General features: G+C 37.9%; 1 non-coding gene across 1 annotated transcript; it reads right to left on the reverse strand.

Annotated features, from left to right (window-relative positions):
- Positions 1–19896: 19896 nt before the first annotated feature.
- TRNAA-UGC (transfer RNA alanine (anticodon UGC)) lies at positions 19897–19969 on the reverse strand. The gene has a single exon. It is a non-coding gene; the product is annotated as a tRNA-Ala (tRNA).
- Between the last annotated feature and the right edge of the window lie 833 nt (positions 19970–20802).

Genomic DNA, 20802 nt, shown 5'->3' on the forward strand with positions numbered 1-20802 from the left:
AGTCTTTATTTTAAAGTCTATTTTGTCTGATATGAGAATTGCTACTCCAGCTTTCTTTTGATTTCCATTTGCATGGAATATCTTTTTCCATCCCCTCACTTTCCTTCTGTATGTGTCCCTAGGTCTGAAGTGGGTCTCTTGTAGACAGCATATATATGGGTCTTGTTTTTGTATCCATTCAGCCAGTCTATGTCTTTTGGTTGGAGCATTGAATCCATTTACATTTAAGGTAATTATCCATATGTATGTTCCTCTTCCCATTGTCTTAATTGTTTTGGGTTTGTTAATGTAGGTCTTTTCCTTCTCTAGTGTTTCTTGCCTAGAGAAGTTCCTTTAGCATTTGTTGTAAAGCTGGTTTGGTGGTGCTGAACTCTCTCAGCTTTTGCTTGTCTGTAAAGGTTTTAATTTCTCCCTCAAATCTGAATGAGATCCTTGCTGGATAGAGCCATCATGGTTGTAGGATTTTCTCCTTCATCACTTTAAATATGTCCTGCCACTCCCTCCTGGCTTGCAGAGTTTCTGCTGAAAGATCAGCTGTGACCCTTATGGGGATTCCCTTGTATGTTATTTGTTGTTTTCCCTTGCTGTTTTTAATATGTTTTCTTTGTATTTAATTTTTGACAGTTTGATTAATATGTGTCTTGGGGTGTTTCTCCTTGGATTTATCCTGTATGGGACTCTCTGTGCTTCCTGGACTTGATTAACTATTTCCTTTCCCATATTAGGGAAGTTTTCAACTATAATCTCTTTATATATTTTCTCAGTCCCTTTCTTTTTCTCTTCTTCTTCTGGGACCCCTATAATTCAAACGTTGGTGTGTTTAATGTTTTCCCAGAGGTCTCTGAGACTGTCCTCAGGTCTTTTCATTCATTTTTCTTTATTCTGCTCTGCAGTAGTTATTTCCACTATTTATCTTCCAGGTCACTTATCTGTTCTTCTGCCTCAGTTATTCTGCTATTGATCCCTTCTAGAGTATTTTTAATTTCATTTATTGTGTTGTTCATTGTTGCTTGTTTCCTCTTTCGTTCTTCTCAGTCCTTTTTAAATGTTTCTTGCATTTTCTCTATTTTATTTCCAAGATTTTGGATCACATTTAGTATCATTATTCTGAATTCTTTTTCAGGTAGACCTCCTATTTCCTCTTCATTTGTTAGGTCTCGTGGGTTTTTACCTTGCTCCTTCATCTGCTGTGTGTTTTTCTGTCTTCTCATTTTGCTTATGTTACTGTGTTTGGAGTCTCCTTTTTGGAGGCTCTAGGTTCGCAGTTCCCGTTGTTTTTGGTGTCTGTCCCCAGTGGCTAAGGTTGGTTCAGTGGGTTGTGTAGGCTTCCTGGTGGAGGGGACTAGTGCCTGTGTTCTGGTGGATGAGGCTGGATCTTGTCTTTCTGGTGGGCAGGTCCACGTCAAGTGGTGTGTTTTGGGGTGTCTGTGGCCTTATTATGATTTTAGGCAGCCTCTCTGCTAATGGGTGTGGTTGTGTTCCTGTCTTGCTAGTTGTTTGGCATAGAGTGTCCAGCTCTGTAGTTTGCTGGTCATTGAGTGAAGCTGGGTGTTGGTGTTGAGATGGAGATCTCTGGGAGATTTTCCCCATTTGATATTATGTGGAGCTGGGAGGTCTCTTGTGGACCAGTGTCGTGAAGTTGGCCTTCCCACCTCAGAGGCACAGCACTGATCCCTGGCTGCAGCACCAAGAACCTTTCATCCACACGGCTCAGAATAAAAGGGAGAAAAAGTATAAAGAAAGAAAGAAAGAGGATAAAATAAAATAAAGTTATTAAAATAAAAAATAAAAACTAATTATTAAGGAAAACTTTTTTTTAAGTAAAACAAACAAAAAAATGGACTGACAGAACCCTAGGACAAATGGTGAAAGCAAAGCTATACAGAAAAAAATCTCACACAGAAGCATACACATACTCACTCACATAACAAGGAAAAGGGGAAAAAATAATATATCTTGCTCTCAAAGTCCACCTCCTCAATTTGGGATGATTTGTTTTCTGTTCAGGTGTTCCACAGATGCAGGGTACATCAAGTTGATTGTGGAGATTTAATCTGGTGCTCCTGAGGCTGCTGGGAGAAATTTCCCTTTCTCTTCTTTGTTCGCAGAGTTCCCGGGGTTCAGCTTTGGATTTGGCCCCGCCTCTGAGTGTAGGTTGCCTGAGGGTGTCTGTTCTTCACTCAGACAGGACGGGGTTAATGGAGCAGCTGATTCAGTGGCTCTGGCTCACTCAGGCGATGGGGGGGGTGGGAGGGAGGGGTACGGGGCGAGCCTGCGGCGGCAGAGGCCCGTGTGACGTTGCACCAGCCTGAGGCCCACTGTGCATTCTCCCAGGGAAGTTGTCCTTGGATCATGGGTCCCTGGCAGTGGCGGGCTGCACAGGCTCCCTGGAGGGGAGGTGTGGATAGTTCACAGGCTTTTTTAAAAAAATTTTTTTTAATAGAAGTACAGTTGATTTACAATGTTGTGTTAGTTTCTGCTGTATAGCAAACCGATTCATTTATACATATATATATACATTGTTTTTTATATTCTTTTCCCTTATGGTTTATCATAGGATACTGAATATAGTTCTCTGTGCTATACAGTAGGACTTTGTTGTTTATGCATTCCATATAGAATAGCTTACATCTGCTAACCCCAGTCTCCTACTCCATTCCTCCCCTAATCCCCTCTGCCTTGGCAACCACCAGTCTGTTCTCTATGTCCGTGAGTCTCACAGGCCTTTTGATATAGAAAATTGTAACATCTGGGATAATGACAGATTAAGTTTTACCTTTCCATCTTCATTTATTTTATTCCTTTGTTTCTTTACTACTTTTCAAGTAATTCATGTGTTTATTTCTGTGGAGTCCTCTTTATTATATTTATTATTTATTTCAGTGTAGTACTTCTACCACCAAGTCAGTTAAAAGTGGTGACAGGAGTTGATCAATTTTGTTAAGAAAAGTTTATGTCTGTGATGACGAGAGAGAATATTTCAGAGGCTGCACAAGCTCATATAGCAATTGATCTTAGGTGGGTAAATTTATAAAGAGGTTTGCATGTGAAATAAAGGGGAAAATTAGAAAGAAGATAATAAGAGAGTGCTGTGAGGCAAGAGAGATGCTTATTTTTAATTAACAGACTTGATAATAATGAAATATCAGGTAATTCCCTGGCGGTCCAGTGGTATGACTCTTGTCACTTTCACTGCTGTGGCCCAGGTTCAGTCTCTGGTTGGGGAACTAAAACCCTGCAAGCTGCATGGTGCTGCCAAAAACAAAAAGCGGCGGGGGGTGGTGGTGGTATTAATAGGAAATAGTCCCAGAGAGGAAGGGTTGAAGATGTTAGAAAGAAATTGTCATGTCTTTAGGGGCTACCCTTGTAAGGTCCTATGGCCCATCACCATGACCTCTCCCTTTTATACACTGTGATGATTTTTGTGATACGTCAATTTATCTATAGTCCCCAGTTATTTGATCACACACCAACCTAGGTGTTGGTATGTAAATTTATGCAGATGAAATTGAAGTCCCTAATCAATTAACTTTAAGTAAGGAGTATTATCCTGAATACTATGAGTGGGCCTGACTGAATCAAGTGGAAGGCCTTAAAAGCCAAACTGATACATCTCCAAGATATAGAAGAAATTCCACCTGTGGACAACAGCTTCTGACCATGCCCATGAAGTTCTGTCCTATTTAAAATGTTACCTTCTGATTGCCTGTGGACAACAGCTTCAGCTTGTGCCATGGGTTCCAGCCTGCCCATGATCTTCCCTTCTGCCCTATGGATTTTGGACTTGCTTAGCCAGTCCTCACAATCACATAAGCCAATTCCTTGTCATATATATATATATATATATATATATATACACACACACATACCTACATACACACACACTACATAAATTATGTAATATATTATGTATAATTATGTAATATATATGATTTATACATACACATATATACATATATATAGAATATGTATCATATTATACATATGATGATATATGTATCATACCAGTTTTGTTTCTGTGGTTGAACTTGACTGATGTATACACCCTCAAGTTCTTTGGTCCCCTTTCTCTCTATCTTACTGTCAATGTAAAATGAAAACCCTAGTTGAGTCTAACATTTAGTCAACTTTATGACTAAATAAATCTAGAGTTTTAAAAGATATCTGAGGAGAAGGCTACATAATAGGTGAGAAATAACAAATTAATAAAAACATACAGATATTTGGGACCTATGTGTACTTTCCGAGCAGAGCCCAACTGTTAAGCTTCTCTTTATATTGGAGAACTTAAAAGTCACCTAAAGCCAAAATTATGGATGATTATATGGCTTAAAAATGTTTAGAATAAAAAAAAAACCCCAAATAAAAAAGTTTAGGATTCACTAAATCATCTTTCTAAGGAACTAACAGATCTTCCTATACAATGGAACCTCTAGTTTGTTTATTCTCTCCCTCACCTTCCCAACAATCTAGCTATTGGGCTCTGAGAAAACCTTATCTAATAGTCAGCTTTCTATAGGCACTATTTAGAAGGTAAAGTAAAATAAAACTAATATATCTAGATTCAGAGGATCTGCATTTCTCTCTGATGAATGGAAAGTTTAATCAGCCTTAATCAAGATGCTATAATTATGTATGCTAATGTATGAATAACTGATAATGGGATTTGCATAATGCCAAACAAATGAATCTCTAAAGAGAGAATTTCAGAAATCAGCAATTAAGTCAATTCATGGATGGGTGAATAATGTGTAAAAATTCTGTGGGCTGTAGAATGGTGTTACACCCATGAAATAATTATGAGTCTGCTGAAAGTGAAGGTAAATGCACAATTATGTGAGACGTCTATATTCAAAGCCCCAGGCACCTTCTCTGTTGACAGCCCTACTTTCTCTTCTTCTACCCTGATTCATGGTGAATGGCCCGTTTTTACTGGAATCAGGTTGTGTTAATAATGGGATTCAGCTCTCCTGAGATCCTAAAGGAACTGTATTTGACTGCTCTTACCTTGCTCCTCATTCAGCTTCTGAAATTGAGTCATTCTTTAATGGTGATGCTTTAGCCTTGATACCCTTGGCCCTAGCGTATGTCCTAACTCCAAATAACCTAGAAACCCAGCAACTCTAAAATTACTTGTCATGACATAATGCACGTGAAGTAAAGTCTAGCTTTATTTGAATGATGAACAAGATTAGCCCATTGTGAATTAATTCTCTATTATTTAAACTTTATGAAAATTTGAGGCAACCAGCTAGGCAATAAATAGCCCAATTTTGAGGCAGGATAAATATGATTAAAGTCACTTTGGTCATTCAACTACAGATGTGCTCCATTTAAGCCAGTTTTTGCTTAATCTATTTAATTTTTCCCCCTTTGGTGAATTAAAAATATGCCAGAGTAGGCCCAGTAATTAGCATTTGTTATTTTATGGATGATATTAAATGTATAAATCCTGAATAAAATATTTATGTGTCCTTTGTAAAGTTTTGTTTAGAGAGATTTTATTCCGGTAGAGTGTTCTTGACTGTTTCAACCATTAAAAATCCAAAAATATTTAAATGTTTTAAATGAAATTTATCCCCAAAATGTGGACATCTCACTACCTCTGATTGGTTTTGCCAGTTTCACAGGAAACTCAATGATTATTGACTTGAGATAGAAAGAAGAGATTCTTTGCTGTGTGAGCTCCCTAGAGCATTTGGCCTGGAGTGGCAGTACTGACAAGCTGGGAGAGAGGAAACCTGGGTTCCAATCCTTATTCTGTTTGGGGAGGAGGATTAATCAGGTAGCTTACCTTGGTTCCAGTTTTCTCTTCTACAAGATGATGAGTTCTGAGAAACTAAGCTGTGAGATTCTCTCCAGCTCTAATATTTTATGATGAATTCTGAACATTGAGATGGGTGTATTTCTCAGTGTATTTCAGGCTACTAATCTTTCACAAAGAAAATGACTCTTCTGTCATCCATTATTGTACTGAAAAGAGTGAACAAATGAAGCTTCTAAAATTGTCTGTCATATTCAAATATAACTAATTTACTAGATGTTCAAATCTCCTTTCCAGTTATAAAACACTGCTCAGTGCCTTTTTTTCCTTTCAAAGTAAATTGACTCCTCTAATATCCTTTCTTCAAGCTTAAAAAAAATGTAGTGCACCTGTGTTTTAAAGTAGATTAAATTGCACTGATGAAAGCAATAAGAGAGAAGTTCAAATTTTTAAAAAGATAACTTCTTAAAATTATCAGCCAAAGATGGAATGACTTAAATCAAATAGGGGCTCGCCTGCTGCCAGGCACTAGGCAAGTCCCCCGCCAGGGCTGATGCTGTCATGCTGGCTGCTGGGCACTAGGCAAGGCTCCCACTAGTGCCGGATCTCTCGCGCCTATGGCTGCCAGCTTCCCTGCTCACCTGTCACTGCCGAGGCTCCTGCAACCCTGGCAGCTGTGCCACCTCTGGTCCCTGTCCTCACCGGGGCAGACCCAAGTATTCCAGGGCATCCTTGAGACCAGACGTCTGTGGGTAGCCCACGTGCAGAGGTGGGGCTAAAACCACACTTGAGCCCCAGGGGTGGGGAGACTAAGGAAGAGGAACGAAAATATTTCTGTGCAGCTGCACAAGCCACAGATTAAATTCCTATAACCAGCTTGGTAAACCCTGCATCTGTGGAATATCTGAATGGACAAGTGTTCCCACAACTGAGACAGGTCTAGCCTTAGCAGCTGTGGACTTTGGGTGCAAGTACACATGGGATTTGGGCCAGGTCTGAGTCTGAGCTGTCCTCACAGTGCCCACAGAATGGCAAGAGACCTACCTAGAGGTATTGAAGAACCATCCTGGGGAGGTTGAGGTTGGCTGTGGCTCATAGTGGGGCAAAGACACTGACATCTGAGACCCCAGGAAAATATTATTATTACTATTATTTTTTATGTTTTGTTCTGTTTTTATTATTTTTTATTTTCTAACTTTTTAATACATTTTTATTTTTTTAATTTTTCTATATTTACAATTTCATTGTTTTGTGTTTTTGCCTTTTTCTCTTTGTTCTGTTTTGTTTTTATCTTTTTTATCATTTCTTGTTCGTTTATGTTTTCTTTTTTTTCTAGTTTGCCTTCTGCTTTTCTTTTGTCTTTTGTTAGTTTGTTTTTGTTTGATTTCGTTCTTGGGTTCTTTTGTTTGGTTGTTGTTTTTTTGTGTTCTTTGCTTTTGCTTTGTTTCTTTTGTGTATGTGTTTCTTTGTTTTTTTGTTTGGTTTTGCTTTTACCATTTGTCTGGGGTTTTGTTTGTTCTGTTTATTCCTTTTTTTAATTGTTGATGTTGCTATTTTTTTCTTTTTGTCTTTGCTATTTGTCTTGGGTTTTACTTCTCTGTCTCCTTCCCCCACTCCCCATTTTTTTTCTTGTTTTTTGCTATGCTGTGCAGCTTGCAGGGTCTTGGTTCACTGGCTGGGGGTTGGGCCGGAGCCTCTGGGGTGGGAGCACTGACTCCAGAACACTGGACTGCCAGAGAATTCCTGGCCCCAGGGAATATTAATCAGTGAGAGCTGTCCTGGAGGTCTCCATCTCGACACCAAGACCCAGTTTCACCTAACTGCCGGCAGGCTCCATTGTGGGATGCCTCACACCAAACAAGCAAGACAGGAACACAAACCCACCCATCAGCAGACAGGCTGCCTAAAGTCATACTAAACTCACAGACACTCCAAAACACACCACCTGACACGGCCCTGCCCATCAGAGGGACAAGATCCAGCTCCACCCAACAGAGTGCAGGCACCAGTCCCGCCCACCAGGAAGCCTACACAAGACACTGAACCAGCCTCAACCACGTTGGGCAGACACCAAAAGCAAAAGGAATTATGACCCTGCAGCCTGCGGAAAGGAGACCTCAAACACAGTAAGTTGGACAAAATGAGAAGACAGGGAAATATTTGCAGACTAAGGAGCAAGGTAAAAACTCTCAAAACCAAATAAATGAAGAGGAAGTAGGCAATCTACCTGAAAAAGAATTCAGAGTAATGATAGTAAAGATGATCCAAATACTAGGAAATAGAATGGAGGCACAGATTGAGAAAATACGAGAAAGGTTTAATAAGGACCTAGAACTAAAGAAAAGACAAACAGTGATTAGTAACACAATAACTGAAATGAAGAATATACTAGAAAGAACCAATAGCAGAATAATTGAGGAAAAAGAATGGATCAGTAAGCTGGAAGATAGAATAGTGGAAATAACTGCCACAGAGCAGAATAAAGAAAAAGAATGAAAAGAAGTGAGGACAGTCTCAGAGACCTCTGGGACAACATAAAACGCACCAACACTTGAATTATAGGGGTCCCAGAAGAAGAAGAGAAAGTCTGAGAAAATATTTGGAGAGATTATTTTTGAAAATTTCCCTAACATGGGAAAGGAAAAAGCCACCCAAGTCCAGGAAATGCAGAGAGTCCCATATAGGATAAACCCAAGGAGAAACACTCCACAACACATATTAATCAAACCAACAAAAATTAAATACAAAGAAAAAAATATTAAAAACAGCAAGGGAAAGCAACAAATAACATATAAGGGAATCCCCATAAGGTTATCAGCTGATTTTTCAGCAGAAACTCTACAAGCCAAAAGGGAGTGGCAGGATATATTCAGAATGGGAGAAAATATTTGCAAATGAAGCAACTGACAAAGGATTAATCTCCAAAATTTACAAGCAGCTCATGCAGCTCAATAACAAAAAATCAAACAACGCAATCCAAAAATGGGCAGAAGACTGAAATAGACATTTCTCCAAAGAAGATATACAGATTGCCAAGAAACACATGAAAGAATGATCAGCATCATTAATCATTAGACAAATGCAAATCAAAAACTACAATGAGATATCATCTCACACCAGACAGAATGGCCATCATCAAAAAATCTAGAAAAAATAAATGCTGGAGAGGGTGTGGAGAAAAGGGAGCCCTCTTGCACTGTTGGTGGGAATGTAAATTGATACAACCACTGTGGAGAACAGTATGGAGGTTCCTTAAAAAACTACAAGTAGAACTACCATACGACCCAGCAATCCCACTACTGGGCTTATACCCTGAGCAAACCACAATTCAAAAATAGTCATGTACCAATATGTTCATTGCAGCTCTATTTACAATAGCCAGGACATGGAAGCAACCTAGGTGTCCATCATTGGATGAATGGATAAAGAAGATGTGGCACATATATACAATGGAATATTACTCAGCCATAAAAGGAAACGAAATTGAGTTATTTGTAGTGAGGTGGATGGACCTAGAGTCTGTCATACAGAGTGAAGTAAGTCAGAAAGAGAAAAACAAATACCATATGCTAACACATATATATGGAATCTAAGAAAAAAAAAAAGGTTATGAAGAACTTAAGAACCTAGGGGTAAGATGGGAATAAAGACACAGACCTACTAGAGAATGGAGTTGAGGATATAGGGAGGGGGAAGGGTAAGCTGTGACAAAGTGAGAGAGTGGCATGGACATATATACACTACCAAATGGAAAATAACTAGCTAGTGGGAAGCAGCTGCATAGCACAGGGAGGTCAGCTCGGTGGTTTGTGACCACCTAGAGGGGTAGGATAGGGAGGGTGGGATGGAGGGAGATGCAAGAAGGAAGAGATATGGGAACATATGTATATGTATAACTGATTCACTTTGTTATAAAGCAGAAACTAACACACCACTGTAAAGCAATTATACTCCAATAAAGATGTTAAAAAAAAAAGTGATGAAAGTGAAAAACCTACAACCAAGATTACTCTACCCAACGAGGATCTCATTCAGATGCGATGGAGAAATCAAAACCTTTACAGACAAGCAAAAGCTAAGAGAATTCAGCACCACCAAACCAGCTTTACAACAAATACTAAAGGAACTCCTCTAGGCGGGAAACACAATAGAAGAAAAAAGACCTACAAAAACAAACCCAAAACAACTAAGTAAACGGTAGTAGGAACATACATATTGCTAATTACCTTAAATGTAAATGGATTATATGCCTAAACCAAAAGACACAGACTGGCTGAATGGGTACAAAGACAAGAGCCATATATATGCTATGTACAAGAGACCTACTTCAGACCTAGGGATACATACACACTGAAAGTGAAAGGATGGAAAAAGATACTCCATGCAAATGGAAATCAAAAGAAAGCTGGAGTAGCGATACTCATATCAGACAAAATAGATGTTAAACTGTTACAGGAGGCAAGGCAGGATACTACATAATGATTAAGAGATCAATCCAAGAAGAAGACATAACAGTTACAAATATTTTTGCACCTACGTAGGAGTACCTCAGTTTATAAGGCAAATGCTAACAGCCATAAAACAGTAACACAATTATAGTGTGGGACTTTAACACCCCATTTACACCAATGGACAGATCATCCAGACAGAAAATTAATAAGGAAACACAAGCCTTAAATGACACATTACACCAGATGGACTTAATTGATATTTATATGACATTCCATCCAAAAGCAGCAGAATACACTTTCTTCTCAAGTGCACACGGAACATTCTCCAGTATAGATCACACCTTGGGTCACAAATCAAGCCTCGGTAGATTCAAGAAAATTGAAATCTTTTCAAGCATCTTTTCCAACCAAAACACTATGAGGTTAGAAATCAATTACAGGGAAAAAAAAACTATAAAAAATACCAAACACATGTACAGTAAACAATATGTTACTAAATAACCAAAAGATCACTGAAGAAATCAAAGATGAAATCAAAAAGATACCTAGAAACAAATGACAATGAAAACACGACAACCCAAAACCTATGGGATGCAGCAAAAGCAGTTCTAAGAAGGAAGTTTATAGCAATACAGTCCTACCTCAGGAAACAAGACAAATCTCATAAAGAACCTAACCTTACCACAAAAGCAGCTAGAGAAAGAAGAAGAAAACCCCAAAGTTAGTAGAAAGAAAGAAATCATAAAGATCAGAACAGAAATAAATGAAATAGAAATGAAGAAAACAGTAGCAAATATCAATGAAACCAAAAGCTGCTTCTTTGAGAAGATAAACAAAATTGATAAACCTTTAGCCAGACTCACCAAGAAAAAGGAGAGGACTCAAATCAATAAAATTAGAAATGAAAAAGGATAAGTAACAATTGACACAGGAGAAATACAAAAGATCTTAAGGGACTACTACAAGCAAATATATGCCAATAAAATGGACAACCTGGAAGAAACAGACAAATCTTAGAAAGGTACAGCCTGACAAGACTGAACCAGGACGATATAGAAAATATGCACAGACCAATCACAAGTAATGAAATTGAAGCTGTGATTAAAAAATCTTCCAACAAATAAAAGTCCAGGACCAGATGGCTTCACAGGCGAATTCTATCAAACGTTTAGAGAAGAGCTAACACCCATCCTTCTCAAACTCTTCCAAAAATTTGCAGAGGGAGGAACACTCCCAAACTCATTCTATGAAGCCACCCTCACCCTGATACCAAAAACAGACAAATGTCACAAGAAAACAAAATTACAGGCTAATATCTCTGATGATCATAGATGCAAAAATTCTCAACAAAATTCTAGCAAACAGAATCCAACAACACATTAAAAGGATCATACACCATGTTCAAGTGGGATTTATCCCAGGGGAGCAAGGATTCTTAAATATATGCAAATAAATCAATGTGATACAACATATTGGCAAATTGAAGGGGAAAAACCATATGACCATCTCAATAGATGCAGAAAAAGGTTTTGACAAAATTCAACACCCATTTCTGATAAAAAACTCTCCAGAAAATGGGCATAGAGGGAACCTACCTCAACATAATAAAGGCCATATATGACAAACCTACAACGAACATCATTCTTAATGGTGAAAAACTGAAAGCGTTTCCTCTAAGATCAGGAACAAGACAAGAGTGTTCATGCTCACCACTGTTAATTCAACATAGTTTTGGAAGTTCTAGCTGCAATAATCAGGGAAGAAAAAGAAATAAAAGAAATCCAAATTGGAAAAGAAGAAGTAAAACTGTCACTGTTTGCAGATGACATGATACTATACGTTGAAAATCCTAAAGATGCTACCAGAAAACTACTAGAGTTAATCAATGAATTTGGTAAAGTTGCAGGATACAAAATTAATACACAGAAATCTCTGATCCAGTGGCTAAGACTCTGTGCTCTCAATGCAGGGGGCCCGGGTTCGATACCTGGTCAGGGAACTAGATCCCACATACCACAACTGAGAGTTCATGTACCACAACTGAGTGTTCACATGCTGCAACTAAAGATCCCTCGTGCTGCAACAAAGATCCTGCATGCCATAACTAAGACCTGACACAGCCAAATAAATAAATATTTTTTAAAAAAGAAGAAAAAAGCTGAAAGCTGAAAATAAATGACTTTCCTCCAATTCATCAAAGAATTGAAATCAGGACAAAGTACCACCCTGAAATCTGGAAAGATAGGCAAATACAGAGAATCTCTGTTGAAACAGAGAATCACAGCCAAGTTTCAGCTTACGTGGATCAGAAATTTCTGAAGCCATCAACTGGTGGGAAAGCTTAAAGTCATTGTGACAAATTGCTGGAGGATGAATGCAGCTGAGATGAGGAGTGAAAACTCTGGAGTACCTAATATTAAGGGAGACCCCACATTTTCATAGATATGCTTCCAGGAGCACCACCGAGTTCACATGATAAAAAATAAAGAAAAGTCTCCTGGTGTTTCTGACAGAGGGAGGAGAAAAGTTACCTTTTTGAAATATGCAGGTAGCATTCTCCACAGCAAAGGTCTACTCTCCACAGGAAAGGACTTTACCAGATCCTTATCTGACCTGAGGAAAGAATAATTATCCAACTCTAATACCCAGGAGCCTTCTATCTCTCCTAAGGGGAGTAGAGAAAGCTGAGATGTGCTTGTGCGGGTCAGAATTCAGGGACACAGAGCCACTAAAAGACTGAGATTTAATCATAAAATTGTAAAATCCTTCCCCTCCCTGTACCTCAACAGGGATTGAGTAAAATAACAGTGGATTACAGCTGAAAGAGCTAAAGACACAGATTCTATTTAAGGAGTTGTCAGGGAAACCCAAAGACAACAGGGGAGACCAAAACAAGGACACTGCAGGAAACTGAAGCTTCTCTAACAAATATAGCAAACACTAAACACAGCCAACTCCTGGCCAGATTAGCATACACCCTGCTTACCTCCCTTCGTGTTACCCAATACACTGAAAGGAAAAAGCTCACCATTTCCTCTAATGTCAGTACTACTGGCCACCAAATGTGGGGGTCTCTTACCACACCAACCAGTTCCTCAACGTCAGCCACGTGTACAATTCAGTTCAGTTCTGACACTATCTACCTGGAGTAAGCATCAGATGCTACAGGTTAAGGGCTCAGTTCCACAAGATTGCCTTCACTTCAGATGCCAGTCACAAGTCCCAGGTTGTCATCTATACCTCTGACTGACACTATAAATCAGGGTTACCCCAACCACCCCCTTGGGTTTGATAATTTGCTAGAATGGCTCACAGAAGTCAGGGAAATATGCTTACTGGTTTATTGTAAAAAATGATACAACTCAGGAACATCCAAGTAGAAGAGATGTGTAGGGCCAGGTTTAGAGGAAGGGGCACAGAGCTTCCATGCCTTCTCTGGGCGTGCAACCTTCCAGTACCTCAATTTGTTCACCAACCCAGAAGCTCTCAGAACCTCATAGACCAGAGATTTTTTTGGAGGCTTTGTCACATAGGTATGACTGAGGATTAACTCAATCTCCAGCTCCTATCCCCTCCCTTGAGGATGGGGAGTGGGGCTGAAAGTCCCAAGCTTCTTATCATGGCTTGGTCTTTCTGATGACCAGCTCCCAATCTAAAGCTATCCAAGAGCCCACCAAGAGCTTCCTCATTAGAACCATACACTCCTGTCACTCAGGAAATTCCAAGGGATTTACAAACTCTGTCAGGAACTGGGGTCAAAGACCAAATATTAGAACAAAAGATGTTATTAGCACCTTATTGCTTAGGACATTACAGAGGTTTTAGGATCTCTGGCCAGGAGCCAGGATGAAGACCAAAATATGCATTTCTTATGAATCACATCATAATCATGTTCAACTTTCAACAACAGCAACAAAAATGCTTGAAAGACAAGAAAAAAATAGTCTACAGAGATAAAGCAAGCATCAGAACCAGACTCAAATATTAGTCAGATTTTGCAATTACCCTGGAGAAAACTACAATCACTATGATTAATATGTTAAGAACTACAATGGAAAAAGTACACAGCATGCAAGAATAGATGAGTAATGTAATAGAGAGATGGAATCTCTAAGAAAGAATTACAAGGAAATGCTATAAACCAAAAACATTAACAGAGGGCTTCCCTGGTGGCACAGTGGTTAAGAATCTGCCTGCCAATGCAGGGGACACAGGTTCGAGCCCTGGTCCAGGAAGATCCTACATGCCACGGGGCAACTAAGCCCGTGCACCACAACTACTGAGCCGGCATGTCTAGAGCCCATGCTCCACAACAAGAGAAGCCACCACAGTGAGAAGCCCACGCACCACAATGAAGAGTAGCCCCCACTTGCCACAACTAGAGAAAGCCTGTGTGCAGCAACAAAGAACCAAAGTAGCCAAAAATAAAGTAAATAAATTTATTTTTAAAAAAACACCAACAAATTAAGAATGCTTTTAATGGGCTCATCAGTAGACTGGTCACCATCAAGGCAAGAATCAAGGATTGAAAGCTATGTCAGTAGAAAATTCCCAAACTGAAGTACACATAGAAAGAAGTATTCAAAACAACCACCACCACCAAATCAAACAGACAAAAAACACCTGACCAAAACATGCAAGAATTATGGGACAGTATCAAAAGGTGTAACATATGTATAATTGGAATACCAAAGGAGGAGAAAAAAACAGAGAGGATGTATTTGAAATAATAATGTCCATGAATTTTCCAAAACTAATGACAGACACCAAACCATAGGTCCAGGAAGCTCAGAGAACACCAAGCAGGAAAAATACGAAAAATCTACATACAGATGTTGGCAGAAAACCAAAGGGAAAGTCTTAGAATGTGGTGCAGTTCTCAGCAAAGTTTGGTAAATCTGATGGGGAGTCCCTGAGTCAAAGTTACCTGTTAGGGGAATCCCATGTCTTCCAGGAACAGGGCTGCCACACTCAGTCTTTGGCTGAGAGCAGCCCATGAAACAAGTGGCTTCCACATGAACACAGTAATGAATTTCAGGACCCAGTAGTTGGGGTGATGGGTCAATTATGCTCTTTACAGCTAGAGACCTGAGAGACCCATTTTAATGGCTGACACACTGTACAATGATTAAAATGTTCAATTCACTAAGAACATAAAACAATTCTAAAAATTTATATAAATTATTCCCATAACATATAAAGGAAAAGAATCATTTAACTAGAGAAACATACCTCTACCATGTAGATTTCACCACATTTTAAATTATTGATAGGTGAACTACGCACACGAAAATCACATAACGGACATATATACCCAACAATTAAAGCTACAGATTCTTCTGAAGTGTACATGTAATGTTTACAGAAATTGGTCATATACTAGTTCATAAATCAACCCGCAATAGGTTTTAAAGAATGTATGACACAAATCACATTCTCTGGCAGTGCTGCAATTAAATTAGAAGTCAACTAAAAGGTAAAACTTAATATTTGGAATTTGAAAACTTCTGAATAATTCATGGGACAAACAAAGTACAAAGGAAATACTAAGGTGTGGAGAGGACAAGAAAGTCTGTCATCACAGAATAGACAGGTTCTCCTCAAACTCAGATAATTCAGATCCTCTATCTTCTGCCTTCCTCTTACAGGTCCCAGGCCCCTGTTCTTCATGGTCTGCACTTGCATGTAGAGCAGGGGTGCAAGTATGGAGAGAGGTACTCCTTTTCTGAGCAGATCATGCTGCCCTTGGTGGAGTAGGCAAATCACTGATCCTAGGATTCAGATCCCTACACCACCCTCCAAGTTCTGTGAATAAAGGCAGGTGACTCCAAGTCACTGAGTCTCAAGTTCCTCATTTGCAAATGGAATAATAACAGCTAAATTGTTCAGTTACTGTAAAGCTAAAATTAGAGACTCTTTATGATAGGTGATATTAAGAAAATGCTTTACATGAATGATTTTCTTTCCCTATGTTTGAATTTTCAATTCTTGGCTCTCCAGGCTTGTTGGGCCCTTATTGGTGTGTTCATTTCAACCTTGTACTGCAGGTTCATCTCGAGTTTAAGAAGCTTTTGGAATTAGCTTAGTGACCCAGCCAACATTTTTGTCCCTATTTCTCCCAGTTCTCACTTAGCTGAGGAAAAAGGTCTCAGCTTAATTATGTCTATCATCAAAAGATGTGACTGTGAATACAGTAGAAATTTGAAACATAAATACTGAATAGATGAATGAACAAATGTGTTCTAAAAGTGTATTTGTAAGTGGGAACTGCTATAGATGTTATTAAGACTTTCCTCTCCACTTGACTGACATTCAGTTTTTGAAGGTTCATACTCTTTGATCAAAACCCTCTTAAGTTCTTTCACACTCAGATAGAATAGGCAAATAGAATAAATTGAGTAGTCTTCACAGAGGAAATTCATTTTTCATGAGCAGGTTGCTTGATAATCTGCTTTCAAAAGTGCCTGAAGTTATTAAAACTGCATAGTGAACCCCTCTCAGCATCACTGCCTTATACAAAATCCTTTCCATTTGATGCTATTAGATTCCAAATTATGCCAGGTCTTTTAAGTACTTTGGTTTAGATCAGGGTTTCTCAACCTTGACCCTATTGACATTTGGGGCCATATAGTTCTTTGTTGTAGGGGGCTGTCCTTTGCGTAGTAGGATGTTTAGCAACATCTGTGGCCTCTACCCACTAGATGCCAGTAGCAGCCAGCCCCTTCACCCTATAGTGACTTCCAAAAATGTTTCCAGACATTGCCAAATATCCCATGAAAGGAAGAAAATGACTCGGTGAAGAAGCACTCATCTAGAATGATCCTTGCCACAATACAGATACAGCCTTCCACAAAAGTTGAGAAGTGAGGGATGTATCACCAGTTTTGGAGTCTGCTCTATTGTTGAAATTTATGGTTAAGTTATTACCTTAATCCCATCAGAAAACTCCCAGCCTGAATTGGCAAGTCTGCTCTTTTCTGCTCAGTTATCACATTGAGGATACTTGGTTTTTAACAAGACTGCAGATTATACTGGCTTCTGCACAGAGCCTGTGCATATCACATATAAATGAAGGTAGATATGTCATAATTTATATTCTTAAGGTCTGTATTTGCTGAGTTGTTATTCCATGATCTGTCGACATCAGAATGGTCTTTTAAAATTTCCCACTTTTATTATGTTTCTGAAAATACTTTTATGCAAAATTATTCAACACATCAATAATCCAGGAAGTTGCAACATTTTGCCTTGGATTCTACCTTATCTGAAAATAATATTATGATATAATGCTATATTTACATGTTTGTTGACATACCTCTCCTTATATCTTTAATTTTTACCTTATCATTACACTTGGTTTAGGGTCTGTTTATATTGCATAAGATATAATTCAATTTTGTTTTTGACCCATTCAAAGTATCTGTCACTTAATAAGAAAGATGAACTTCTTTACATGTGTTAAAACATGTACATTTTGCTTTGCTTTTGCCATCTTGTTTCCTTTGAGGCTCCCCTGAATTCTGGCTCTTTTAGTGGGGGATTTATTTACTTTTCTCTTACCATATCTGGTGCTTCAGAAGGTATATTTTCTGTTTTGAATTCTACTGTTAGTCATCCAAATTTTTCTATCAGTTTTTCTGTCACTTTAATTACCAGTTAATTCTGTTAATTTTCACATTATATATCTTGATTTTCCAATGTTAGGTGTATATGGACTCAAAATTATAATGTATTTCTGGTGAATTTTTCCTTTTATGATTAAACAATGGCTCTCGTATTCTAAAAATTCTTGCTACCATAGATACTTTTTTGTCCTCAACAGCTTCCTTTGATTAGTAATTTTTTGCATTGCTTGTCATTTTGCATTACATGGTTAATTTTTTTGTTTAATCTTATCTCAATTTAGTCTCATATATATTAAGAAGCTGGCTGTTTTAACATTTATGATACACAAATCTCTAATATTCAGTGAGAGTTCTATCCATTTATATTTACTGCTTATTTAGTACTTATCCCTAAATACTCTCCCTACCCTGTTTCCACGCCCTTTGCATTGTGACTGTGTCTCTTCTCCCATGAAGAGAAAAGAGTCTGTTCCCCTGTCCCCTCAACCTGGGCTGGTCTCTGATTTGCTGTGACCAGTAGAATGCAGCAGGACCATTCCTCAGCCAGTTCCCAGCCTCGGTCTCAATAGGCACAGCATCGTTTCACACACTTTGCTGGAAATCTGGCTCTTCCGTCTAACCAAGCACAAATTACCTACTAGAGGAAAAGAAACCATGTGGAGGAGAGCCAATGCACACCAAATGACAGCCAGCCCAGACCCCAGAATAGAATCACCTGCCCGCTCTCAGCTTACTGCAGATGTGTGAGGGAGCCGGACCAAGACCAGAACAGCCAGCTGAGCCCAGCCTAAATTGCCCACCTGCAGGACCAAATTAATGGTGGTTGCTTTAAGCCAGTGTTCAAGGGCAGTGTTGCACAACAATACCTAGTACACTGACATATATGGAGGGATTTATACCATGATATTTTAAGATTTCTATTTGCCATACTTCTGTGTGTGTTTCTTTCTTTACCTTTTTTTCTCCTCCTATTTGATTATTTTGTTTTAGTTCCCTGTTTTCCTCTAGGGATTTTGAAGTTTAAATTATATTTTTACTATTTTTCGTTACTTTTACACCTTTGAAGTTTACATATGATATTAAGTCCAAACCTAAAATTCCCAGTTAATTAGTGTCTTTATTATCCTTCCAAGCAGTATAGGAACTTGGAGCACTTTACTTGTGACCATTTCTCTTTCCATAATTTTTTGTATAATATTTAGTTCCACTTTTTTTGTAAAGGACCTCCAAGTTAGTCACCATTGTCATCACCATTATTAACAGTGACAGCAGTCCAGTATTCTTTACCACCACGATGACTAACTTATTTGTCCTCTATTACTTTGTCAACCATACTCCTTCTGAGTTTTAATGTTTTAAATTATAGTACACATTTTACTAGTTCCTTTAGTGAGTATCATATGATATTGCCCAGCATTTTTGTATTTTTAACAAGAAGGGAGAAAAAGGAAAATTCTATTAAAGTTCGGTTTTTCATATAGCCAGAATTCCTACCCTTAAGAATTGTTTTCCATTTCATCCATATATATTTTAGTGTGGACCTCTAAAAGTAAAGCCTTATTATGTTGTTGTTGTTGTTTTTGTTAATATAACCACAGCACTATTATTACACCTAGACCTAATAGTAATTCCTTAATATCATCAAATATCCAATCATTATTCAGTTGTAATTGTCTCATAAATGCCATTATCATTTACTTAATTTAAAAATCAGGATGCAAGTATGAATAACGTATTATAATTAGTGCTGTGTCCTTTATATCTCTCTAAGTATAAAATTTCTACTTCCATAACTTTTATTCCTTGCAGTTTATATTTGTGGAAACCAACATATAAATTGGTCATCAGTCTTATTTATTAGCCTTCTTATAGACTTTCACATTTTTCCTACTTCAAAAGTAATTTAAACAGGATGCATTGAAGGTTGTGATCCAGCAACCATTGTTAAATGGAAAGCCTCGTTCATATGCAGTATTTTAGATTTGGTCTGCTTTTTTAAAAAATTATTTTTATTTTCATTTTATTTATTTGTTTTGGCACAGCATGGGGATCTTAGTTCCCTGACCAGGAATCGAACCCATGCCCCCTGCAGTGCAAGTGCAGAGTCTTAACCACTGGACCACCAGGGAAGTCCCTGGTCTGCTTTCTTAAAGTAACATGTAGTTGGGTTTTATTTTATTTTTAACTTTTTAAAATTTTTAAATAACTTTAGACATACAGAAAGTTTGCAAAAATAGTACAGAATCCCTGTATATCCTTTACCCAGCTTCCTCTAATGTTAATATCTTACACATGAAAGAGTACAGTCATCAAAACCAGAAAAAATTATCATTGGTATAATTTATTAACTAAACATTAAATCTTATTTGAATTTCACCAGTTTTTCCACTAATGTCACTTCCATGATCCTATGTAGGCTCAACACTGCATTTAATTATTTCTCCTTTAGTATCTGTCAATTTGTTGATTTTTTAAATTCAATAGGAAATGTTTGTTTTTTAAGCCATTTACATTTATTGATATAATTCATGCATTTTATTTTCTATTACTCCAGTTTTTGACTCTTGCTTTTTATGTTTTTGCAGTGTTTCTTATTTTAATATTTTAATATGGCCTCTGTTATAGTTACATTTATGTTTTCCAAAGATTTGAAAGAAATTGACCCTATTTGTAATTCTATTAGTGGCTAAATTTGCTTAAAATTCTTTATATTTTTGATCTCTGATTATAAATACTACATAGAAACTTTCCTTAGTATTCATTCATTTGTTAAGGTATCTTATCACACTGCTCTAAATCTTTGTGGGTGTATTCTGGAGTTTTTAACATGAGTTATTTTATTTATTATTTTAGGATATATGACTGTTTCATATTTACTTTGCTTTCCATTTTATTTTGCTCCCAATCTCTATTTTTAAGCCCAATGACTGTCAACTAGAAATTTTTCAATAATTGTTTATTG

Source organism: Delphinapterus leucas, chromosome 10 (genome assembly GCF_059928025.1).
Source record: "Delphinapterus leucas isolate spDelLeu-1000000601 "Yukka" chromosome 10, BTC_Dleu_Yukka2, whole genome shotgun sequence".
Lineage (NCBI taxonomy): Eukaryota > Metazoa > Chordata > Mammalia > Artiodactyla > Monodontidae > Delphinapterus > Delphinapterus leucas.